Source organism: Miscanthus floridulus, chromosome 3 (genome assembly GCF_019320115.1).
Source record: "Miscanthus floridulus cultivar M001 chromosome 3, ASM1932011v1, whole genome shotgun sequence".
Lineage (NCBI taxonomy): Eukaryota > Viridiplantae > Streptophyta > Magnoliopsida > Poales > Poaceae > Miscanthus > Miscanthus floridulus.
The window spans coordinates 49756576-49772191 of record NC_089582.1 but is presented as its reverse complement, the minus strand read 5'-3'; the positions used below and the strand labels follow the sequence as shown (position 1 = coordinate 49772191).

The 15616-nt window shown below is 40.7% G+C and overlaps 2 pseudogenes; both read left to right on the top strand.

Moving 5' to 3' along the window:
* The first annotated feature begins 315 nt into the window (after nt 1-315).
* On the top strand, nt 316-9383 carry LOC136543721 (uncharacterized; annotated as a pseudogene).
* Nucleotides 9384-9542: 159 nt separating this feature from the next.
* Nucleotides 9543-11736, top strand: LOC136543720 (uncharacterized; annotated as a pseudogene).
* The last annotated feature ends 3880 nt before the right edge of the window (nt 11737-15616 follow it).

Genomic DNA, 15616 nt, shown 5'->3' with positions numbered 1-15616 from the left:
ATTAGGACACCTGCAACCTATACATTATCCTCATTCTTTGATTCCCTGCTTGTCATCTTGATAAATCTTATTAGTCCTCTAATTTGGTGGTCATCAATACTAAAACCCACAATAGGGCTCAATTGCACTTACACTTCTTGAAAGGCCGGGACTCTCTCTCTCCAGTCCCATTTTTTTTAAAAAATAGTTACATTACAACATATGTATTTTTATTTGAGGTTACATATTCTTAGAAATCAAAAGTCTAAATGTCACATTTTAGACTGTGGTGTTGATGCAGGTGTCAGCAGATGAAAGAGCGGACTCACGAGGTGGATGGCGGAAAGGAGATGCGAGCCGGTGACTGCTATCATGGTTACCTCGTGCAGCAAGGTGAGGTCGCCCCACATTATGGTCTGCCGTTTTCTATTTCCTTTTGAGCCGATGAGTTCACACATGTTGGGTCAATCAAATTGGGCATATCCATCGCTCCTTCTCATTTGGTGATACTGGTTGTCTGTTCTTGATTATTATTGCCTTTCTTCTCTGGTTTCATTAGTCATTACAACCATATATATTTTGTACAATGATATTTAGCTGATATACATAATTATTTTAAACCTAAAATTAAATTCAGAAGTCATTAGGAGCTTTTTTTGTGTAGCCAAGATGTTCTCGAGCAGAGGCTCCTCTGCTTCCTATGAGTGGTGGCTCCTTCCCTTTTCCTCCAGCGATGGCTGCTGTTGCTCCCCTTATCTAGAGAAGCAGCATCAGATTCTCCCCAACTAGTTACAGCGGCTACTGCTCCCCATCTTCCCGAGAGTTGGCGGTGGCCACACAACCTGATTCAGTTCAGATCTTACTAGATAGGAACAGAAGTTGATATTGTATTTTTGTAACTCCTTGTCATTTTTCTTAGATTATATTATATACCATAATGCTTTGATGCTTCTGTTTGTGAGTACAGGTTTTAACCAAATCTGCTGTCAGCTAGCTTTTTTCCCCAATGGCTTGTTTGATCATGCAATCCACAGCTGATAATACAATGCATATATCATGCCCTGCATGTAGTGCAAAATAGTTATATGCCTCAATTCCAATTCAGCTTCCTTCATACTGGGCATCAGTAATCTGGAGTGTTTGCACAATTATTTTTTTAAAATCATAAAGCCATTATTTGTGACAAGGAAACTATATGATAGACTCCAAAAATTGTAAGGTTTTCTGTGCACGCATTGGTGCTAGCTGTCACCATTTACACAGTATGATAAACTGCCTTTTTTCTTGAGTCACATTGAACATACCAATATTTTGAATATATATAGTATTTTACATGTACATTTGACATTATTTGCCACCAGGAACTTAATTTTACCAAGTAGCAACCATGGCATAACAACTGTGTCTTACAATTTGTGCAGGTTTGAGAAAGACATCACATAAGTATAATTTGTGCAGGGTGAAAATTGTGTGTTACAGTAGCTTGTAAATTATACTTTTAGGGCCCAAAGTTTTTTTTGCTGGTAGCAGCTGTCCATTTTCCATACATCTGCTTATTTGCAATTGGCTTTTGTTTGGTAGCTGCCTATACTAAGCATTTGACTCTATTTCATAGACTAGAGCAAACACTCCAACATGTTCTGTGCGAGTTATGTGGATCCATCAAGTGAGCATCCCTCCATGCAGGTTGATTAGTCATTCTGTAGCCCTCTCGTCTAAGGTACATTATTTTCATTTAGTATAAAGAAAGTACTTTTTAGTTTCAGTTTATTTTGACGAACATATATGCTGTAAGCTAGCCTTACCTCTCGAAGGTCACTCGTACAAATTTGGTGAGAAAATAGGCAGCCGAACGTAGGTTGCCATACATAGGCTTAATTGATTTATGATGTAGTTCACAATTATTTTCCTTCTCTTGGTTAATTGAAAACGTGTTAATTTTATTTTTCCAAAAAGAGTATATAGTGGCCATCAGCATGCATTTCATCTGGATGAATATCACAGCAACACATGCGAGCTTGGCCTTTTTGCAAACTTAATATTCAGTACCAGCACACCGCCTGGTTGAACAAGAGAAACATATTGTTTAACGATGTGTTGACTGTTTTATGAAAAAAAAAACGTTTGGGTTTTATTTCTGTCTCAGAAGTGATCAAATGATTGTTGTTAAGAACTAATCTCTTATGCACTATGAGCTAGATTGTCGTGCCTAACTGCACCACCTATCACAAGGGACCCGTCAATGTGTTCACCCACCCCTTGCTTTTTTTAATGCTTGCTCCACAAGCAGCATCTTGCCATGAGTGCAGGTTCATTTGCTGCTGTTGGTGCGATCTAAATAGTGCTAAATTGTGTTTGCTTGTGTGCTGATCTTACAAATTTCATCAGGCTAATTAGAATGTGTTTTCATTTTTGCAACAAAAGATTTGTGGCTTGAAATGTGATCTAAATAGTGCTAAATTGTGTTTGCTTGTCGGCATACTGAGAGAGCACAAAATGTATCTGTGGGATGCTACTGCACCCAAGCTGGCCATGGAGCTCTAGGATGGATGTTTGATCAGTTGGGGTTTGGCTAGCACCTGTCATGCTCCACCAGGAGGTCGAAGTGTTTGCTTTAGTGCAGATTCTTGTATTAGTTTCATATATGATGCTATGTAGTGATCACAAATGTCTGTATTTAAAGTTGTAAATTTGAGTTTTTCAGTTTATCAAGGTAGGAAAAGATGAGTTTTTTACAATTACGGATGCCATTATTTGTGACAAATGAAAACAAATTTTACCGGATGAAAAGTCGTTTTTCAATATCAAATATTTGATGCACAATTTGCTTTGTTAAGTCATTTCCTAATGCCTGGTGAACGAAGAATAAAAAAAATCCAAAAAAAAACACATGGTAAAATTTGCCTCAAATCACGGACGTCAAAAGGCTACATGGGAACAAAAATTACGGATATAAGAAAACTGCACAAAAAAAAAAAAAAACTGGCCACGGGCATAAAAAAACTGCACGGAAAAAAATCACGAACGTCAAAAGCCAGCCCAAAAAGCATTTGTCATGTTCGTTTAGCTGATAAGTTAGTGAGAGAAAAATACTATTTGTTGGCTGAAAAAAGTACAGCTTATAAGCCAAGCGAACAGGGCAATTGCCGAAAAAAAGTCGGTCGGGAAGCAGCCTGTAGCTTGCTGGGCAGTCAGATGTGTCTGGGTACTGAATAACTATTCGGTACCCGGGTATCAAATAGGGTTGTCCTCTCTCTCTTCTCAATGGTCAAGATGTGAAAAAGTTTTTTTTGCAGACATTGTATAGAAATTAGTAGTTGAATGAATAAAAATTAATTTGGTTACCGCGTAAAAACCTCTCCGCGAGATGGACATTTCACCTGACGCAACCGTGATTGCCTCGACCAATATGATGCTTCCAACTATGGGGATGTATAATGAACATGTGAACAGCGCATAAACTTAGAGACCGCTAGTGTAAAACATGGAGACGATCTCAAATTCTCCAAAATTTGAAATTTGAATCATGGCACGTGATGGCCGATTGGATGAATAGAATCAATAGTCGAGATGCGCAGAAAAGTTTTTGACACCGACGTTGCATAGAAATTAGTGGTTCGATGACTAAAAATTAGTTTTGTTACTGCCTAAAAATCTCTCCGCGAGATGGGCATTCGACCTGACACAAGTGTAATTGCCTCCACCAACATCATGCTTCCCATTATGGAGGTGTGTAATTAACATGGGAACAATGCATAGAACATGGAGACCACAGGCGTAAAACATGGAGACGATCTTGTCTTCTCTAAAATTTGAAAATTTGAATCATTGCACGTTATGGTTGATTGGATGCATAGAATCAATGGTTAAGATGCGCAGAAAAGTTTTTGGCACTGACATTGCATAGAATTTAGTGGTTGGCTGAATAAAAATTAATTTTGTTATCGCCTAAAAATCTCTTTACGAGATGGACATTCCACCTGACACGACCGTGATTGCCTCCATCAACATCATGCTTCTCACTATGGAGGTGTATAATTAATATGGGAACAATGCATAGAACATGGAGACCGCAAGTGTAAGCATGGAGATGATCTTGTCTTCTCCAAAATTTGAAATTTGAATCATGGCACGTGATGACCGATTTGGATACATAGAATCAATGATTAAGATGTGCAGTAAAGTTTTTGGCGCTAATGTTATATAGAAATTAGTGGTTGGCTAAATAAAAAATAATTTTATCATCGCCTAAAAACCTCTCTGTGAGATGGACATTTCACCTGATAGAACTATGATTGCCTCCACCAACATCATGGTTCTGACTATGGGGGTGTATAATTAATATGTGAACAATGCATATAACATGGAAATCGCACGCGTAAAACACGGAGTCAATCTCGTCTTCTTCAAAATTTAAAATTTGAAAATATCACGTGATGGACGACCGAATTCATAGAATCAATAGTCAAGATGCGCAGAAACGTTATGGCGCTGACATTGCATAGAAATTAGTTGTTCAAGGGATAGAAATTAATTTTTGTACCGCATAGAAATTAGTGCTGAATAGAATTATGTACCAATAATGTATAGAATTATGTAGAAGGGTAGACATAATTGTTCCAACAATGCATGTCAAAGTGTTATAACAATGCATAGAAGAGTGCTCCAACCATGTATATAATTTTGTAGAAGTGCACTGATAACAGCTCCAACAATGTATACAAATTTGTTGTAACGATGTATATAATACATACCAAATTAGCCATGCATAGAAAATTATGCACACAAACACAAGAATACAAAAATAAACAAACAAAACAATGAAGATGAATTATGCACGAACCATAAACATGGATCTTTGTATCTCCTGCTGGGATTCAAATGCGTGAGGATCATATCAGACATCTGAGCAACTGGTGTGGAAACCTATGCAACTATGCATACAAATCACCCAACATCTTCAAAATCACAGTTCAACCATGCATAGAAACCTATGATTGCAAGAAAAAAATCCTAGATGAACAATGTTGCTACCTAGAGGAGCCCCAAGACACACAACATAGTAACCATAGGAGCGCCTTCCGGATCTCAGGGAGCTCGGCCTCCTGCCTGTTGCCCCGACCGGATCTGAGGGGGCACGGGCACCTCACTGCTACCGGACCGGCCTCCTTGCCTAGTGCCAACCAGATCTGCACCACCTGGGGTGGGCTACACAACCGCACGCCCATCGTTGCTAGATTGTAGCCATCCCCGCACAAGGCCACAAGCTACAGGGCACCATCACAGTCCTCGCTCGTCGAGCTATAGGGCACCATGGCCAGCAGCGCCCCTCCATAGTTCGCTCCCTTGCCTCATCGCGTGGAGGCGGTGCGCCACCTCCATGGTCAGCTCCCCCTGCCTCGTCGCATGGAGAGCTGGCACCACAACCTACAACCAACCAAATCGATGGTGAGGGGCACACACGTGGAGAGAGGGGTGAGGGGAGGAGCGCATCACCTCGCCGCTAGGGGAGGGCCACGCCGCCGTAGGTCGAGGGAGGGGCGGGGCCGCACCACTGGTGGTCAGGGAGGGGCAGGGCCGTGCCGCCGCCATCGGGGGAGGGGTGGGACCGTGCCGTCGCCATTGCCGTCGATGCTCTAGGGCCTGGCAGAGCATGCTCCAGGGGCACGGGCGCGGTGCTCGAGGGGCGGCGAGCCGCGCTCCCGTGGGGGGATGGCGCGTAGCAGTTGTGACGACGTGCGCTCCAGGGTGGGTTGCGGCGGGTGGCAGCCATGGGGTGGGTGGATGGGTGGGGATTGAGGTTTGAGGGTATATATAGGGCCTGGTGGGTCAGTGGGTAGGCCAGTGGGCTGGTCCAGTTGGGCTTGGGCTGAAAGCTATTCACGTGCCTGAACCTTGATTGCTTCTGCTGGGTTTCAACTCTAGCCTACCCCAACTTGTTTGGGACTTAAAGGCTTTGTTGTTGTTGTTGTTGGATTTTAAATTTTGCTATCTTAAATTACCATTATTCTTTGATTGCACTTCGGCTTGTCCTTTTTTCAATTAACACTTTTCATCTTGTTCTGAAAGCTCACAATATTTTTCCATTCTTTAAAATAATCTACCTTTCCGACAACCTATAATTCCATCTTTGTTGTTTATTATTTTCCATGTTTGGTTCTTTTGGTATACAGATGCAAGGTGTTCCCCTTCTAAGCACCCACCTACTTCCCGTGACCACTCACAGAGAAGGTACTGTTTTCACACAATCTTGCGTACCAAATTTCCCACCAATCGCAATCATATGAGGCATATCAGTGTACTCTTCTAATTTGTATATTCCGTACAAACATGCTATACAAAAATCTGCTTCTTCTATCCCCTATGTAACCATACCCCTGGTTTTATGTGTTCCCCAAAAGTTCATGGATCATTTTTCCTATTCGTTTGTAGGACTCATGCTGTTCAATGTACTGTGGATAGGGTCCCGTGTAACCTGAAGAGGGTGGTTTTTGAGAGCTCACAGGAGAGGTCCATACGTGTTTCAATTTGTACTAATTCTATTCATGTTCGTGAATCGCCAATTAATGTTAATTCTTAGTCTCTTGATAAAGTTTATCTGTTTGTGGCCTTTTTTAGGTTTGAGCATCATATTCGACCAGAGCATGTGTTGCCTTCTGTAGCTGGTCATGACAGTGATGATGACGACTTCATGCCCATTCCCAACGCCCATTCATCCTCACACATCGACAAATCTAAGGATGTTGATCCGTGGAAAACTAGGCAAACATGAGCAGGAATGTCGACCGGTGCATGTATAGAGGTGTATACCATTTATTTACTTCTACACTTTCATTTCATAAGAGTAATCATTATAAAGCTCCTCTTCATATGTATCACTAGTTTGTTTTTTCCTTCAATATACCACAAATCTACTCTCATGTCTTTGTTGCCAAATCTTTACTTTTCTATATCTGTCTTGCTTTCGACTACCCCTGCAATTTTTTTGCAACTACACTACCCTTGCATTAGCTTATCATTCCTACACCCCTTTCCCCAATTATTAGTTTTTATTTAAAATCTGTCTTCTTCTCGACTACCTATGCATCAGTTTATCATTTCTACAACGCTTCCCAGAATTCTAAGTGTCTCTTCTTTTTTATCCATTTTTTACCGTACTATTTCTAAAAGTCTTGTTATTTGTCCCAGGCAAGACAAAGGAAAAAGAGAGCTACCAGCTGTTCCTCCATTGTAAATGTTCGGTGCAATCCCAGAGATGTTATTTTCACCACTAACTTGTTGAACCCACCACTAACTTGCTGAACCCACAACAATATGCTGCTATTGAAACTGATGGGTTTGATCAGTTGCTGAGAATGAAGATCGATGCTGTAGACAACAAGAATCTTCTAACCTGGCTATTGGACCACACTGACACTGATCGTATGCTAATTAAGATTGGTGCAGGCAAGGTCCTTCCGATCTCCCCACAAATAATTAGCATGGTTCTTGGTTTGTCTATAGGTGGTGAAAACTTCAAGCAATACTCATGGAAGGAAGGTATCATATTTCGCCAGCAGCTTATCTCTGATCTAAACCAAAGTCTCACTGAAGATTGTGACATACATATATCAAACTTGCAACAAGAGATCTTAAAGGGAAATGTGAACCCCCTCATGAAGAGATGCTTCTTCATGATACTCTGCAACAGGCTTCTACTTCCCAGCAGCAGTAACACCATTGGTTCAGTTGACATCAAGATGACAATGGATCACCATTTGTTCGGAGTTGTTGACTGGTCCCAGGCTGTATTCAATGATCTCCAGATTGCTGTTCGCAGCTGGCACGATCGGGACAAAAAAACAACTCAAAACATATACGGCTGTGCCATTTTTCTACTAGTAAATTTCTTTTCATCCATCACTCTTTTTATTTATTTTTTACAGCTTTCCTACCACCTAACAATGTATGGCTGTGCCAATTTTTCACCCCTTCTTTTTGGTCAACAGGTATACTATCTCGACAACATTGAGCACCCCGTCTCGTTGGTGGACCGGACTTCGACTCCATGCCTCACCTTTTATGATAATGCTCTGATAGATCGCTTAATTGCTGCTGATACAACTATAACCACTGAGGGTGCACATACTTTTGGTGTCCAACCTGTGAGTCAGCTATCTTATCTGTTATATTCTTATTCATTTTTACAACCATATTAATAAGTAGCCTATATTCTCACTTCAACGCTATCTCTGACTGTTCTAGCCATGGAGTACCACCTGCTACGCTGCTGCAGATGTCCGTGGTGCTCCCTGCCAAAACATAAACGTTCCTACTGCAGGAATACCCAATTTAGACATCCCACGCCTCCAGGATTTGTTATCTGAGCCGATAGATGATCTGACTGGCCCGCATAGAGAGAGAGAGAGTACGGGGTTTCTTTTCTGAGTTTGATCACACACTCTCTCATAACAAAAGGTCCATTGAGAATTCTATTGGAAACATTGTGAGAGCCCAGTTTTGGCTAGCTGTTCAATGTCGATCCTTCATTCATGAACTCGTGGCATCACAATCCCGGGACACCAACATTCCAGGTGACACTTCTAGGACAATGCATACACGCAGCAATCATGATACCTGTGAATCAGCCCATTGTACCCCGCCATCAATGCCAGGCAAATTTTTTCTTTAGTTGATAAATACGTTATCTCACCCCGTGTCTTATTGCTATGTATCAAATATAGTGACACATTTTTTCCATTTATGCCCAGGTTATGAGATTTATTCTCATGGTACCTTTGTTTCTGCTGGTACTTTACTTCGTAGCCAGATTGATGAACAATCACCCGTTCGCAACACTCCAAGTATTGTCTACTTCCCTGATTGCATGTTTTTGTTCTCCATTCTGTGCTATTTCTATTTGTTTTATTATGTCGTTCTCGTTATGTTTCATGACTTGTACATTTGTAGGTCCTAGTTCATTTAACCCCACATCACCGACAGGCCCATTTGACTCCCCTGTTTATTGTGTAGTTTCACCCCCCTCACATTTTTGAGGAATTACCTGGTCCTTTGACTGCACCGATGCGCACCTCTTCAGAAGATGTTTCTGGTGCACTCCTTATAGTTTGTTTTTCCTCATATTTTCGACTATCTTTCCATTGTTCTAACTGCATCACTTTTTTACTATCCTTTAACATGATTTCCTTTGACTGATACTTCAGTTTTCTCTCATGATCCTAACTCATTTCCCACCTCAGGTATGTCCATGGCCTCCTTTTCATTTTTACATTTCAGTTCTTACAACAAATTGAAACAATATATTTTATTTCCAATTCATCCACACAGGTTCGTTCATTGTCACAAATGATCCTACTGTTTATCCTAAAAGTCCAGTTCAGACTCCGATTATGGCTCCAGTATGAAGCAACACCTCGGAAGACGGCAGCCCAACACCTTCTCCACACGGTTACCATGCTTTTGCTTTTGCTTCATAGTTTTTCCCTCTATTTTATTTCTGTTATTTTTCATCCTATGTACTTTCAGCCTATGGGTTCGATTATTCCCCACTTTTTCCGTCAACAATGGACCAATCAGGCCATCAACAATCATCGTCTCCTGTGACCAGCCGTACAGATGTGAGTCCGTCTAAGGTTCTCCCAAAACTCATTCCACCCTTCTTTTTAAATTAACAACTAAATTACATTCATACAAGATCTATCATTTCCTTAGTTCCAATATTCCTGAGGTGGCATCCGTTACTAGTTTCCTGATTTTGCTCTTTTTGTTAGACTGAGTTGGTACAAAAGTATCCTCCCTTACATACAGGCTGAATTATTCATGTTCATGTAAGTGCACCTAGTTTTGTATACATGCTTGTGTTTTTGGTACCATCCTGTATGCTGTTAGATAACATTTTACTGCCACAAGTCACTGGTTTTCTGATTCAACTAAAAAGGGATACCTTCTGTCTTGTACTTAGTGCAGTCATTTTCATTGACATGTCACAATATCGACAGCACCCTTCATTTGATTTTAAACTTATAAACCAATTTTCTAATACTATTCTACTATTTTTATTTGAACATTCAATTATTTGTCCACCATACCTTATTTCATTTTCCTATTTGCTATTCAGTCAGTCATGTACGTCTGAATGCCAATTTCAATGTCAGCCCCTCTTTCGATTTTTAACATGCACACTACTATTTCACTGCTATTCTACTTACTTAGTTTCTTGTTCTCTCAATAAATCTAAAGTCTTTTATTTCGAGCTTTAAATTATATTGATCAAGCATCTTATCCTTTATTTTTTTCTTCTTTTAGCCACAAGGCTTCTCTTCTATTGAAATTATCCCTGCTTCATCTGCCTCCCACCATTCCGGTTTTGAGCATAACTCTCCGTATGCTCCTGAACTTCCTGAAGCAGGCAGTAACAAAACAATCGGAAAAGACACCACTTCTGTATTAAAGTGGCCGATTCTAGATGCTCTGCCTATGTTCAAGTTTCCTGGAAAGAGACTAACCAAGAAGTCATCCAAGTTTTATTCACCCTTCAAGCATGGCATTCTGTCTCGTCCTCCACCCAATTTAGAGTTTTCATTGCGTATGCATGCCTTCCTTTATGCAGATGACTCTCCATTGAAAAGGTTCCTTTCTGATTTCATTTTGAAGCTTTCATTCTCTTCCTTCCATTTTCCAGAATGCTTATTGAATTCCATTCATGAAAACTTTGATGCACTTTGGGACAGAGTCATTGACTGGCCGAGATATTGCACTTTCCTTTGGTGTTGGGAACTTCATAGACCTTGTGTTAATGGATGCATTTGTCAAATGCATAGCTGAAGATGACTTTAATGATCGTCCTGAATGCCATGGGTTCAGAATATTCCTACAACCTCTTGTCTCGGTACGCCCTTCTCATTTTTCAAACTAATCATTTCAAATTTTCTTTTCTGCTTGCAACATTGATAACAGTCCAATCATACTGTACAGGATATTCTTAAGTTGGAGTCCTTCAGTATTGACAAAACTCAGCCTCAGTGCAGCTAGGACATTGTACTAGAAGCTATCAAGTGATGTCTCCCCACGACTGACTTACAAAAGGCAAAGATGGTATGTGTATCACGTGTACATTTTTTTCTTCCTTGCTTTCATCCCAGTAGTATACCACTAAAATCGTATTTCTTTCGTATACATATCTCGCAGATATTCCTTCCGGTTTTACATCTTAGTCACTGGTCTGTATATTGTATCAATCTTGGCCAAGCCCGTGTCGATGTCCTAGACTCAATGAATTATACTTCTAACAATGAGGCCACATGTGATACACATCATTCACCAATGGGTCAAATACTCATGGAACGCCTTAGTGCTGCACTATCTTTAGCTGCACCCCGCAAATTCCCTCAATTTGCAAACTAGAGACGTGTACCAATTCGGGTTCCATTTCAAAATAATATCTGCAACTCTGGCATATTCTCCATGAAGGTCATTGAGTTCTATGACGGTGAGGGCCATGGTTCTCTGCACACTACTATAGATCCGGTACAAATCCTTTTCCTTGTTAATATATCCCTCATTTTATTTTTCTTCTGTCTAACCTTTTTTCTCTTGCAGGATCGATCAAAGGAGATGAGGGCAAAAATGCTACAATATCTAGCCTTCCATACTGCCAACAAAGTCCATGCTCCTCCTGAGCTTCTTCAGTTCCGTCTTGGAGAGTTCCATCCTTCCTTCCATCCTCTGTTTATTAGTGGAAGGCAGCCTGATTCCTGAAGGTGGTCGACAATCTAATCTTTCACAGCCTCAAGGTCCACTGCCAGAATGTGCATTTATTTTGTCCGACATCCCAGTTCCAAGAAGAGAAGTTCATCCACAACTAGCTCCAAGCCTGGTTGGGCAGCAGCAGCTAAGGAGAACAAGAAGACCAAGGTGACAAGTGAAGAAGCAACAGGAAACTATAAGGATGAAGCCAAGTTATTTTGGACGCAACAAAATTAGCTGGTCACACTTTTGCACACTGAATTAGCTTTTGAGCAAGGCATTGAGTAGTTATGTCTTGCCTTTTTGTGCATATCAGCAGCTTTTGTAAAGTTAGAAGCATCAAAACAATATAGATTCTATGCTATGCTTATCAGGTTTGAGGCATCAAAAAATCTGGATGCAATCCTGTTCAACTGTAATACATTCAGCTAATATGGATGGGTTAAACCAAGATGGGTACAATTAAGATGCAAGAAATTATCTTGTGCCATTTCTGTTTGAGTGCACTTGCACTAAGCTGATGGGACAAATCACATGTTCTAATTTGTTCTCCAATTCCTGCTAACACATTAAGCTGATGGGACAAATCACAGGTTCTAATTTTTTCAGTGCTGTTGGCCTCCTTCCCCTTGATTCTTGTCCACCAGCTCTTGCTTCTGCTGCTCTTACTTCTTTGCTTCTTTCACCAAAAATTCTTCAGTCTCTCCCAAAAAAAGAAGGGGCATCCATCTCCATCTTCCTGCAAAACTTACCGACTTTGGGCTTACTTCAGTTTGCAAGCAAACTCAAAATTATAAAAAAAAAGGGCCACACGAAAGCAGGTAACGAGAGGCAAATATGGCCTTTTCCACCTTCTGTACCCGGAACAGGAGCTTGGTTGGACGGCCATGGCAGCCAACAAGTGATTTGGAGAGGGAGAAGGGGAAGATGACCTTGAGACTGGAATTGCAAGTGATTTGGTTGTAAGTCAAAGGGCGCTGATGATCTTGCCTACAGTCTCGTTCTTTACTCTGCATGCCTACAGTAGCATTCTATACTCTGCGCTCTTAGTGGCACCAAAATCCAGTTGCGTTGTGCCAAAATAGGCATGGTCATAGTGCATGGTTGCATGTAATGGACACAGGTGGTTGCGAAGCAAAATAGGCTTTAGTTAGTTTCTCGGAAGGATCCGAACCACGCAGGATGTGTTTATTGTATGAAGTACTGACATGCAAAAAATGTGATTGTTAAATTTCTAGAATTTTATTGTTTCGATTATGGATTGATCAATGGAAAAGCAATAGAATTGTTCCATGCAGATGTGTTTATTGTATGAAGAATACATGGTCGGAAAAAAACAAAGGACAAGTATTGTTCAAGTCTCGGGAGACGGATTATGTGAAATTGTCTATATAAATATTGCAATTAAAAATGCGAGGAACCACACGAATATGGTTCGGTTCAAGTTGTAACGAGTGAATAGATCACATGTAACGAGTCAAACTCGTGATAATATAGCATGCCCATTATTGCAGACGCCTTTAGTTTAAATGGAAATTAATAGCACCATGAATAAGCAAAATGCCTCCAGGTAAGCTCGGAGAACTCTTTGGTAAGCACCTGTACCCTTTGGCAAGTAAGTTAACTACCACTCCTGTCAAGAGAATATTAAGGCAATTTAGGTCTTATTTATTGGAAATAATTAGGGAAAATAACGGACATTGATCTAGCGCTAATTAAATTAATTTTTGAAGTGATGCATGGGCGAAACTGTGAATGAAGGTTGTGTGATGGGTCAATGGATTACTATGCCAACATAAAAACAAATGGATGCATATAGTGAACCCACAAATGGATGTGAACCGAAAATGTTTTGTTTCACATGAAACAAGGCATGCAAACTGTTGGGAATAAATCACTTCAATGGATCCAACTAAAATTATTATTCATGGTACTTTGAATAGAAATTTATCCACCTTTATAGCACGGCTTGGTCCTTTGCCGCTGTGAGCATGGCTTGGTCCTATTCCGATGCATGATATCAGGAGATGGCATGCATGAGAATGAGCACACGGACACGATCTTGCGCCGCTGCATGGGCCTGTGGAAGCGGCGCGAGTGCGAACAAGACGTTACAGAGTGCTTATAAAAAGGCATGAAAAAGACCAAATGGTTCCAAGTACGCATCCATAACACATTACATCATTGTTACTTCCTGGTCAATCATTAGTACTACAGACAACGCGATATGGAGGGAACAAGGAAGGAATCTGGGAAGGAAGAAATTGAGGACAAAAGGCAAACTGGAGTGGGCATCGGCAAGGGAAAGGATGGAAAGGTAATAGCTTGCATTAATCCATTATGTTTTGTTTTGATTGTGGGTTTTGTGATGAGCATACTAACAAAGTTTCGAATCAAAAAGAAAGAAGAGGTATACAACTGGCGGTACTGGCATGGAATACAAGTTTATGAGGAGCTATGCCTGGTCGACGTCGAGTTACCACCACTTTTGGCATGGAATGGATCAACCAAGGGTAAGTTAACCAAGGTGAGTGGTGATCCACAATACTTTAGTTCGTTAAAGGGAATATTATACAGTGGTTATGAGAGCTAACAGTAGGTGGTCAATAAAAACATGCAGGATGAGGTAGAGGAGGATGGGGAAGAGGCTACAAGTAAGAATAGGAAGATTAGATAAAAATAACAAAAAAAATTGAGCAACAAGGGCATTGATGTATTCAAAGGTAAATGTTGTGGCCACCGGCGCCGTCCACCAATCGCCTGGTCAATGTCGTCGTCGCCGCCTCGTGGGTGTGCCAAATCCAGTTGAGGAGTGCCAAAAATAGGAATGGTAAAAAAATAATGTTTGCATTCAAGGTCCACTGATGGTTGCGGACAACACAATTTTGAAGGGTGAAATACTCATGCATGTAATTAATTAGAAGTGTTAGACAAATGGTCATGCATGTAATTGATTATAAGATGGAAACTCGTGTTGCGTTTTCTTGAATAATACATTTTTGTATGGTGCAATTTGACACGTTTAATTTAGCTTTGACGAGGAACATGGTAAATTGGATGGTGTAAGCTTAAATCTGTTTAGTACGAGCAGGATTTCCAGTTTGACACTAGATTCATTTATATATCCGAGTGCACTTTCAGTACGTCCGTGTGTTAAATAATTCTCCATTTCCTTCTTAAATAATTTTCTATTTCATCTTTCAATAATTATGGCCTTTTTGTAAGTTTTCCACCTTTATAGTGTTGCCAATGTAAGGTTGTCCATCCATTTTCCTAAAAAGTGGAAAAACTTTCAATCTTTATAGGTGGACTTGACTTTTCTAATCTTAAATTTTGGAAGAAAATCATCGTTGTCACTCCTCAAATAGAAAAATTCACTTTTTCCTATGCACATTAGATTATTATCACCAGATTTTGTATTTTGACACTTTCAGAAGTTTTTGTACAATGATTGACAAACCATACCACCAGCTAATCCTTTAACACATGGCAGAACCCCTTCTTATAGCATTTTGCTATGATGGATGGCCCCTCCAGCCAGTCACTTTGTATTACTCCCTCCCCGCCTCCTCTTGGTTCTCCCCCTCGCCGTCACTATCCTGATCAGTATAGGTGTTTTCTGCGACTACCTTCTGTCGTGTCTTCACTCTATTGTCCTCCTCGTCGCGATCGGTAACCTGCTTCCAGCTTACCTTTTTATTTTTAGCGCCTGGTGGCCTCCCTCTCTTTTTGTTCTTCATTGCTTCAAGCCTCATTCTATTATGTTCCAAGCTGAGGCACGTCCGCGCATTATGTGTAGCGTACTACCCACAAGCCTTGCACTTTCTCGTGCCCAATTTCTAGCCCAATGCTCCTAGGGTTACTGTTGCCTTCTCTGACTCTGTCTTGTTCA